An 11,474-nucleotide genomic window follows, 5' to 3' on the forward strand; every position below is an offset into this window, starting at 1 on the left:
GGGCCAATACCTCTTGATACAGAAACTGAAAGCAATGTATTTTTTTTTTTCTTCTCAAGAAAGAGTGCACACAACCATCTCAATTTGTCGATCAGGATCTGTAGGAATAGTGAATACAGCATTGAATAGGGAGTCTAAGCTTGTTTAAATGCTTGGTGTTTCTCACTTTCCCTACATTTCGGATGATGATAATGACGTTTACTTCCAGAAAATTTTAATATCCATTAAACAAAATGATAATATAATGAATTGATTATAGTTCATGATATGTAGAAGACTGGCCATCCAAAAATCAGTCCTGGATTGTCCTGATGATAGTTCTTCAGTTAAAATTGTTTAAAGTTTTCCTTCTCAATCCAGTCGAAACAGGATTGTTCCTAATAAAACTCATTAGCCTAGGCATTTAATGTATGGAAATAGGTGAATAACAGCTTTTATCCAGATGTGTATAGACCTGACTTGTGACAGGACCATTCTTTTCTATGGGGTTATTGCACAATACCAGTCACACTGTTAAAACTAGTACACAAAAGTAAAAAAAAAAACCACGCTATTACATTTTGGCTAACAAATCTGTTACCCATATTTTCATGTTCAAATGGCAGATACCAGCTTAAGATAGTCTGTCATGGGTTTTGCAACAGCAGAATGTAGTTGTAGTTAACAGTCCAATGGTAGCAAGCAGTACATTGAGTTAGACTAGGTGAGAAAATTTAAAATAAAGATAGGTTGTAATGTGAAAGTAAAGGAAATGAGCCTTCCATTATTCAAAAACATCTTGCTTTTGATGTCAGGCTGTTAATGCAATAACACTCACAACCAATACCACAGCCATGATACATCCCAGTGCAACATCCAGGTTTGTCTGCCAGAGGACTAGACATTAGCTGTCAGACAAGAGCATCAGGCAATCGATCATAGCTGTAAATGTGGTGTAGACAATTTTACACTACTGTATATGCAAGTCAGTGTCCTAAGCTGCCTCAGGAACTGGGGGTTCAGGTAGGCTCAACGTTACTTTTTCCTCCTACCATAAACTTTCTTGGCTGTCGTTAGTCACTCTTTTCATCCTCTGGGTTACCAGTTCTTAAATTGTGCTATATACCTTGAACTGTTTTCCTTTGAAAACTCGTGAGACAAGGTATAGGGAGGCTGGCCATTCCCAATTGAAACCAGCTGGAGCCCCCACATTTTGAGAAATAAGAGTGTGAACTGCTTGGTTGTGCAGTTGATCCCTCTGAATTTGATTGTTTAAGAACAAACTGAATACAGAACATTGTTTTGAAATATATTGGAATGAAGTTGCAACAAGATATAATGACAAACCAAAGGCTTTTATTAATGATGGAGAATTCCACAGCTGTACCCTGACCTTTTAACCCTGTCTTAGGTTAACCTGGAACTATTCTCTATTCACTTGTTTGCTTTCATTGCCATGTATGTCTGCTGCATCCTCCTGCCTTTTTTACTCAGTCTCCTAAGCAGGGGGAAAGAGACACAGAATAAGTCTTTGCAAAGCCAGAACACATTTTTAACCTTCATTTTTGTCTTACAAACCTTGATTTTTTTTACTTCATTTTATCTGACACTGGGATGCAATTTGATACAGGTTATATTTTTTCTATTTTGCTTTTTTCTGTAGAAATTTTAATTGAAATTTCAATTGTATAGTACAAGAAGCATATCCTTTCTTCGAGATGCTCTTCTCTATTGTGGCCTTCTGAAGGCCGGGTGGTAGAATGTCATACATCTGAAAACTATGACAATATATAAATGCACGGTGTTCCTACTAGATTTGCAACTGCTTTTACTAAGTATGGCAAAAGTGGGAAGAGAGACTCATACAAGCCTGTGTCTTCTCTCATAGTCAAGACACATTTTGCTGTTGTTTCAAGACACAATCCAGAGAAAACCCTAAGCTCAGTGCCAGTAGGTAATTTGCTTTTGTTCTGAGAACCTGAATTTACATAACTCTGCAGACACCTGAGTTTCCATGGCACATAATTGTCAATAAAAAACCCAGGTCACATCTACTCACCACTGCATAGTGGGATGTACAAATCAGACGTTTCTCTGGCTGTCACCATCCCCTGCAGGAACTGGAGATAATACGTGTTCTCAGGGATCACTAACAAGAGCTGGGAAATTATGCCTCTCTCAGGCTTGTAGTCTAACATCTCACTCCTTGAGACAGAGGAGACTTAAACTCCTCTCACTGCACTCCCAGGTGTTCACTGCTCAGAATGCTGAGTAGTATGGATCCAGTTTTCATAACACCAGTAGTTTTCCTTAGGTGTTGTTCAGGAGCTAACCATAAACCCCTGATGTGGCATGACGTCTTCCAGTAGGTGCCAGGTCACTTTAAAAGGCTTTTCTTGGCCTAAAGTCTTCAGAATCCAGATTTTTCCTTCCATCAAGCATTCTGTGGTGAAGAGGGGAATAAAGGCATTATGGTCTCCAGTTCTAGCACTTCTAGAGGTAGTTCTCTGTTCCAGCTTGAAACACTAGGGACCTAGGCTGAAGATTGTTTTGTTTTCTGCAGACTTACAGCATATCTCAGGGGTTGTTTAGGCATCCATGCATTAACTTAAATCTAAGGCTGTCATAGCTGTGATCTCAGTTGATCATGTCTCTGATTCTTCATCCAGCATATGGAGTACCCCTACAGCACATCTAGGCACTAAAAATCTTTTCCTGGTATACTGGGTTTATGTGGCCAGGTTTTCGTAGCAGGGGGGTTGTAGGGGTGGCTTCTCTGAGAAGCTGCTAGAGGCCTCCCCTGTATCCAACAGAGTCCAAAGCCAGATGGCTCCAAGATGGACCCACCACTGGCCAAGGCTCAGCCCATCAGTGATGGTGGCAGTTCCTCTGTGATAACATATTTAAGAAGGAGAAAACAGTCAGTGCACAGGAGCAAACTTCAGTGAAAGAGAGGAGTGATAATGTGAAAGCAACAACTCTGCAAACAAGGTCAGTGAAGAAGGAAGGGGAGGAGGTGCTGCAGGCACCAGAGCAGTTTCCCCTGCAGCCTGTGATGTAACGCATAGTGAAGCAGGCCCTGCTCCTGCAGCCATGGAGGCCATGGGGGAGCAGAGATCCACCTGTAGCCCATGGAGAACCTCACATCAGAGAGGGTGGATGCCTGAAGGAGGCTGCGACCCTGTGGGAAGCCCATGCTGGAGCAGGTTTGTGGCTGTCAGGACTTGTGACCCCATGGAAGGGACCCACACTGGACAGTTCATGGAGGACTGTCTCCCATGAAAGAGATCCCATGCTGTAGAAGAGGAAGTGTGAGGAGTCCTCCTCCTGAGGAGGAAGGTGTGGCAGAGACAACCTGTGATGAATTGCCTGCAAGGGGGAGGAGGTAGAGACCTGGGAAGAAGGGAGAGGTAGGAGGAAGGTGTTTTAAGATTTAGGGTTTTTTTTTTCATTACCTTTCCCTGTTTTGATTAGTAATAAGCTAATTTCCTCAAGTTGAGTCGCTTGCCCATGACAGCACTTGGTTAGTGATCTCCCTGTCCTTATCTCAACTCATGAACTTTTCATTATATTTTCCGTCCCCTGTCCAGAGGGTCAACTCACCACACTTGAGCCATAAAATTCTGTGATTCTGTGAAAATGTTTTACATCAGAGGATCCATACAGAGGAATCTTAAAAAATCAAGGGATCTGTAACTGTGTAACTTTTTGGCAAGTATCGGAACACAGGCATCCATCTGTGACTATTACCCAACAAAACATTGAGCCAGCTGATATCCAGCAACCAGAGCTCTAGATATAGCTTTCCAGACATACATGTTGCCAGAAATTCTACTGGCAGAAAATCCCAAGTGAAAAAAAAAGTGCCATGGAAACTAACTGGTTGATGCTAAGATAAAAAAACCAAAATAACATCATCAAAACGCGCAAGTATATTCTACAAAGAGCAAGGAGATGAGAGAATCTCAGGGGTCTGTCTTTCCAACTCAAGGAATGAGGAGAAGCTGTGCACAGCAGGTGTGTTTCCATTTAGAAGTAATAAATGGAGACTTTGAAAAAGAAAAAAGGGATGGATGACTTTTCATACCTTTCTCCAGTTCCTACCTGTAACATTTTGTAGATAAATCACAACAGAATCAAACAGGAGTGCAAATATGAACACTGTAGTGATAGGCACCCTTAGAGAGAGCAATAACCAAGGCATTAATGTATCAAGGTGTGCAGATTCCTAGTTCAGTGTGTCTTGCCTTGAAGGGGAAATGACTATCAGCATGGTCAAACAGAGCTAGGTTTAAATGCACTGACAAGTCAGCTCAGAACTTAGCCAGATTCACATGACAGGAGCCTGGCTGGACAAAAAAACAGGCCTAGAAGCTGCTTCCACTCCTGGAGAAGCCCAGTGGGAAGCAGGATGGGGAATCACCCTGTGCTGCCAGTGGCAGTCAGACTCATGCATAAAAACTCTCTGCATGCAATCCCAAAGCCCAACCCAAATATGCTGGCGGGCAATGCTTAGCCTGTGTTCCCTGAGATAAGCATACACTGCTTTGCCAGACAACTCATCTCATAGATATGCTCTATCTCACTGACAGAAATCCTCCATTGTAGTCTGGATTCCTTGTAGGACAGTAAATATCCCAATAATAGGAACTGACAAGTGAATACAGCATATGAGTTCTTGTAGGTTTAGACAAGTGCCTTTGACGTTTGCTCATACTTGTCATCTCCCGACTTTCAGTCTTCTGGCTTGTACAGTGTTTTGTCCCTATATTTCTTGACATGTAGACTCTGATTCAACTGTTACAGACATCTGTCAATTCAGCTGTTTTATCTTTACAAGAGCAGGTGTTGTTACTCTCTATTAGACAATGATTCGACTACATGTGGAAGCAGCTAAAATTCTGCCTCTTTAATCTGTGCAGAGTTTGTGAAACAGTCCAAAGAACCTCGTGAAGCAAAGATGCTTAGGGACAAAACGCTGGAGCTGTTTGTGTCAGTTTTTGTCAGGATTGGATCTTTTGTCCTTGAAGCATCATTTCTACACTTAAAAAAATTTCTTTGTGTATCTCTTAACAAGCATCCTTTGAGGAAGGCTACTGAAAATACAGACTTACTCCTCTAGGTTGCAGAAGTGTCTGAACAAATACCAGTATTCAGCAGAGAGAGGTTAAAGCCAGCACTGCCAAATTCTTCAGTGGAGTGAGGAAAGCCTTTCTGTTGCAGTTCTGAAAAAAAACTGGACTTCCCCATGTGTCAGTTTACTCCTCCTGGCTGAGAGACTAAAAATGTTACAGTTGAAACTATCCTGCTGTCATCCAAAATAAGGAAAAAACCCAACTTAACTGCTGATGACTTGATGAATCATGTATTATTGAGGACTGAAACTCAAAGCAACCCTGTTGTTGATGGCAACAAGAACTGGTCTTAAATGCAGAGGGATACTTCTTAGCATTAGCAAAAGCCTTCAGTTTTAACCCTCACCTTGAGTCCTGGGGACATTGAAATCTGACTCTCCTGATAAGCAATATTTCTCATTTAGAAGATTAAGCCTCTATAGAGACAAAGGAAATGAAAATAATCTTGGGAAGAATTAGCAATGCTGAATTAATCATATATTTGTATTAGCAATGATTAAAGGTGTGTGCTGTACTTCTTTGCACTCGAACTTTTTGACTCAGTTTCACAGCCACAGTCATGATACTTGCCTCAGCTATTGCCCGTTTGTGGTCACTATGGTCATTCCAGCTATTCCTTCTGCCTGTTTCACCATCAGTGGCTCCATCACTATGATATCCAGGAATTTCTTCATATACATAGACATGTTGCTAGCTCATAGGAGTGCTCAACCCTAACATACTTGTTCCAAGAGGCTTACAGGGAATTCAGAGAGCCCTGCTGCAATGCTCTGCAGCTCCAGCTCAACGTTTTAATTTTCCTCCAAAGCTGACTCCGTATTAGCTCATCACAATGTCTGCAGAAGGTCTACAACTACAAAAGTCTTTGCCCTATTTCTATTCTGATCTGAGTTCTATTCTGCTTCTATTTCAGCATGAGCTTCCAGTAGTGATGTAGATGGTTCTGGACAGAAAGCTTATGCAATTAAAATCACCGTCTAGCTGCTCTTCTCCCTGTACAATGGTATTTCAGAACCTTCTCCTAAGTGGAGCTTACATTCTTTTTGTCTCTGTTTACAAACACCAGCTAGAAGTAAAAAGCCTTTACTCTTTTAAGGAAACCACATTGAAAGTGTCTAAAAACTACTAGCTAACCATTTTATTGCTCTCTGTTGAGTCCTAGTGCTATATTTCCAAATGCCTGTCAGATAATGACCAATGTCATCAGGTAATACCGATGTATTAAATCCAGTTCTTTCAGTATATGATGTTACTTGGTGAGGGCCCATGAACAACAAGTATGTCAAATTGCAAATTGCAAGTAAGTCAAATTGCTCCCCAAAACTAAGCTGTCCTGCTGGGTTACCAAGCACTGCTATTGATGAAAGCCTTTAAAGAAATGACACTTTTATCTTAGGCAAAAACTATTTATCAGTCAACTAAGGATCTGTCAGTAGTTGCAGTCCAGATGAGCAGCCATGTTGATCACTTTTCATGGCACGTACTATCAAATTTCAGTATGTATAAACACCAAATGATTTTCTGAGGCAGAATGTAAGTCCCTTAGGAGCTTTACAGTCAATGACTTAATTCTGCATAAAGAATGCAACAGGTGCAAATAGTTGGCACAAGGAATGTCTGAATATTTCTAAAGACTGTTCAATAGTCTTGGAAAATGGCATGAAATGGAATGGTTCTTACAAAACAAGCTGTCTGTTTCCAGAATAAATATTGGTACACACAACAGAAGTAAAAATGCTTTCATATTGCCCTGCAGAAAAGTCTGCCCTATGTCTCTCCAAAAGACTGATTCTTGCAGCAAAGAAATAAGCTGCAGGATTTTTTTAGTTCTTAACTCTGCCAACACTGATACCATTGCTCTGGTAATTTCTCTCTTGTGTGGACCTAGGACTGAAACTGGAACCACTTCTGTCATGCAAACTCTTCTATAGCCAGAGAATAGTGATGTGACCACAGTGAATTTGATGTGAATTTAAACTGTGTACTCTCTGGTTCTCTAGTGTGTGACACTTCTCACAGCAATAAGCTGTTTATCTGCTTAAACTAGGCTGATTTATTTTGTGTTTCTCTTACTGTCAACTTCTTTGCGGTTAAATACACCAAAAAATGCAGAAACAAATAAGTGTAATCTAAAAAGTTTGACTGAAAAATACATACAAGATATTTCTAGTTCATGGACTAGCAAATCCATATTGTTACCACAGCTATTGTATAAAAATCTTGGGTTTGGTTTCTAACAGAAATATTGCAGAAAACCAGAAAGTCACACAGAGGTTAGTACAGTGCAAGAGTACATCTACTAAAAAAATATCTCACAACCAAAATGGTAGTCCAACCTGACCAGGTGTCTCTCTTAACCAAGTATGGTTTCATATATATTGCTGGGTAAACTTATGCATTTGACACTATGAAAAAGACTTGCTAAAAGTGTGCCTGATTTGTAGTAAACTTTGGTCACAGTGCCATTACCAGTCTGAAATGAATTCTACATGGAGGTTGAAGGTGGGAACTAGGACCAGAGCAAATGTCACCCCTCTACTAGTGGATGCCTTCAGGTTTGTGTCTCCCAGAAGCACAGAATAGCTTTAACATGGAGCTCCTGAGGAAGTCAAAGACAAGCCCAAAGTATGAGTTCAGGCCCCTTGCTACTCCCACACAAGAATGTGAAGTGCCTGAGGAGCAGACAAGGGTTTTCCTGGGAGAGCTGGTGGGATGGGAACCAGTGCCTCATTGAGATCTGTGTATTACAGAATCACAGAATCCTAAGGGTTGGAAGGGACCTCCAGAGATGATCTAGTCCAATCCCCCTTGCCAGAGCAGGACCACCTAGAGTAGGTCACACAGGAACTTGTCCAGATGGGTTTTGAATGTCCTCAGAGAAGGAAACTCTACAACCCATCTGGGCAGCTTGTTCCTCCATCACCTTCACAGTGAAGAAATTCTTTCTTGTATTTCTTTGGAACCTCTTGTGTTCCAGCTTGTACCCATTGCCCCTTGTCCTATCATTGGACATCACTGAGAACAGCCTGGCTTCATCCTTCTGACACCCACCCTTTACATATTTGTAAACATTAATGTAGCCATGTCAGAGCGTGTGTAGCTGATTGACTCCAGTAAGTTGTGTTCCCCACTGGTCTTCCACAGCCACAGGTGTTGACTGGTCCCAAGCAGGGGTTGAACACCCTCCTAGGGATCTAAAAATGTTGCTGGCTAGCTGATTAACCTTCATGATAAAATGTAGTATAATTTAAGATGTATTTTTCTGGCTTCCATGACATCAGAACGCCTTCTGCTGTTGTATATAATTATAAAAATGTCCCTCTGACTTCTTGCTGCTGAAAATACACACAGGCTGTTTTGTTTTCAAAAAAACAACATGTTCTCTCTCTCTTGTTTTTCTATTTTTGGCAGGTTCTACCATGAAAACTGTGGCAATTACTACAGCCAAAATCTTGAGTAAGACAAGCTTTCACCCTCTAGCATGGAGCTTTATAAAGGTATTTAGCCCTTAGCTTCTCTCTCAAGATGAATACTGTGTCTTTTTTGTTGATATAGTACTCCTAAGCAGATGAAAGATATTACTTGTTTGTAACTGATGCTGTCTAAGATCTTACTAGCCTTAACCACAGAGTAAACTATCACTGCAGAAAAAGATGCACAGCGGCAGAAGGGTAATGGGCACTGAAAAACACCATGCAGGAGCCTGAGTAATGGGCAAAAAATGGGAGTGTAACCCTATGACCATATTTAGTTTCCACATGTGAATCTTGACTGTCTGAAACTTACTCCAAATGCCAGTGAAGCCTGAGAAGCTGGAAATCTTTTGCTCTGTGCATACAAGCAGCATCATGACTCACGCAGAAGAGAAACAGCTTTCTTTTGCAAGAGGAACATTTTTCCATATTGACCAGGGAGACACCCGAAAATAGCTTTGCCATCATAGTGATTCTGTCAATTCATGGCAACACTGTGGAGGTATGAAAACCAAAGAAACTCCAGGAATTTGCTAATAAGAAGGAGAAATCTCTGTTTGAAGACAGACAGCCAAATTTACTATGTATGTCAGCTCCTTGAAGGCACTGAATTAAACTGAGTGTTGCTCAGACTGTTCAATAAATTCCAAATGTCAGACAAATAAATGAAATGAGGACCGAATAATATTAATGCAAGATATTTAAAATGCTGTGCAATTTGATCTCTTTGAGTAGTAGCTCAGTGCATAATCTTATTTGCACTGGGATTTATTTCTGATGTAATACATTTTCAGCATTAAAACTGATGAAGCATTAAACTTCTGCGAAAGTCAGAGCTCTCTCGATCACAGAAGAATGACGTTTCTTGGAAAGGAAGATTACTTCCGAGAATCCCAGTTTATTTATGTTTGTATCCACCAAAGCTGTTGGAACTTTCCAAGTTACTTCAATGGAAACTGAAGTGAGCCAAGGAAAATCCCACCCGACAGTGAGGGAGGGCATCATTAAAGGATATTACTAATTAGAGCAAGGCAAACAGGACGTATTTTGATGCTTGCCTTTTTTTCTCTCCTGATTTGCTCCAGTGACTCTCCTCTAACGTTTATGAATGACACTGATCTAAACCAGCTGAAAATTAAGCTGTGGTCAAGCAGATGGGGCTCGCCAAGCCTCACACACCCCCTGCCGTCCCGCTCACCTCGCTCCCATCTTCCCCACGAAATGCATCAGCGGAGGCAGCCGCCGGCAGGGGCGAGGCAAAACCTCCCACCGAAAAGCCCCTGTCGTTTTTATTCTTTGAATCCAAAACAAGCCACGATGCGCACCGATGCTTCGTGAGGTGGAATTCGCACTGCGCACACGCGCCTTGGCCGGGCCTCGGACCCGGCCGCATTGCAAGGCCGAGGCTGCCATCTCCCGGCTGCGCCTCGCCGGCCACCTGTCCAGTGGGCCTCGGCCTTGCTGCCTTCGCCGGGGAGGAAGAGTACCGAGAAAACGCTCGTTTGGAGCGCCAAGAGGAAACCCGTTTGATCCTGCTCAAGCCCGTCGTTAATTTCTAAAAACACTCCCATTTACATCCAGTAGCGGCACTCAGCTGACCCCCCCTCACTTGCGGGGGTGAGGGTGCCTTTAAAATTATGCATCAGCTTAATGTCTGAGACAAAAATGCTTCAGGGGCTAGAGGCAATATTCTAATGTGATAAATCAATTCTAAATAAATGAGATCAAAATAAACAGGCTCTGGGAATCACCCTTGTAAAAGTACATAAGTGAAGTTACTTCCGCTTATGTTTCGCCTGGTGAAAGTTTGTTGGCCACTTTGCTGGTGGAAATGTGCCCTCTGCTTTCAGTCCAATAGAAATGTTTCAAAAGGTCTTGTTACTGTAAGTGTGGAGGGAAAAGTAATTTAATAAAACACTCCCTTAAGGACAGCAAAAAGGGAACTAGCAATGCAAGCTATGGTTTGACTGAAATCAGTAGCAGACTTCTTGCACCAGTAAAGTACAGTCAAAAAGAGATCAGGGGAGGCACAAAATTTGACAAGCAGACCTCACACCAGCTCATCACTGACAGCAGAGGGATCAAGCCAGAACAGGCTTGAAAAGATTTATTTTTTTTCTTCCTGTCTTCCCAGGAAATTTTGGCTGGCATCGAGCTGAACCAGAGGCTCCAGAAATGCCAGGCACTGCTGTAGTAATGGCAACGTAGCAGGTGAATCCATTTTGGTCCCGTGCTGTACTTATCAGCACAGCACAAAGCAGCCACCCTTAGGAGTCCTATGGAGTAGATAAAATATATTCTTTGAAGGAAATTATAATTTTACCTGTAACTACATTTTGTTTTGGCAAGATTATGTGATTCTCTAAGAGAACAGGAATGTTTTGAGATGCCTGGTCCTCTGCACCAGAAGCAGCAATGTTACTTGCAGGTGAGCTTAGACAGCACCACAGTTGCTCAAATTTCAGAGGAGTAATAGGGGGGTTAACACCAAGCTTGAGTTGTTGCTGGTTAACATCTGGCTGTTTTGTTTTGCTTCTAATATCACAAAGCAGCCCTAGACCTCTACTTGCCGTCTGGGATAAATCAAGCAGGCAGATCCTCTGTTTTCAGAGCGGCACTAGGCATCAGGAGCAGATTGGTGACTTTGGCACAATATCTATTAATAAATAAAAGCATCAGGCTTTGCATTTGAATAGGCCCTTTTCTTTGGCAGATCTCAAAGTAATTTCTGAGGAAGGGCAAATGTTATCATCTCCATTATGAGACTAGGTTATACAACAAGCTCACAGTTGGGGACTGGGTGAGATCTTGGCTCTACAGTAAGCAACAGCTGCTCTCCTTGGTTAAATGCCACACACCAGAAGTCCCAAAAGTTGTCAGGTCCTGG

The 11,474-nt window shown here is 41.9% G+C and overlaps 1 long non-coding RNA gene across 1 annotated transcript; it reads left to right on the forward strand.

The window, feature by feature from the left end:
* Nucleotides 1-1,676: 1,676 nt before the first annotated feature.
* LOC133628754 (uncharacterized) lies at nucleotides 1,677-10,348 on the forward strand. Its single transcript, XR_009820820.1, has 2 exons — nucleotides 1,677-8,611; nucleotides 9,382-10,348. It is a non-coding gene; the product is annotated as an uncharacterized LOC133628754 (long non-coding RNA).
* Nucleotides 10,349-11,474: the final 1,126 nt, after the last annotated feature.

This window comes from Colius striatus, chromosome 1 (assembly GCF_028858725.1).
Source record: "Colius striatus isolate bColStr4 chromosome 1, bColStr4.1.hap1, whole genome shotgun sequence".
NCBI lineage: Eukaryota > Metazoa > Chordata > Aves > Coliiformes > Coliidae > Colius > Colius striatus.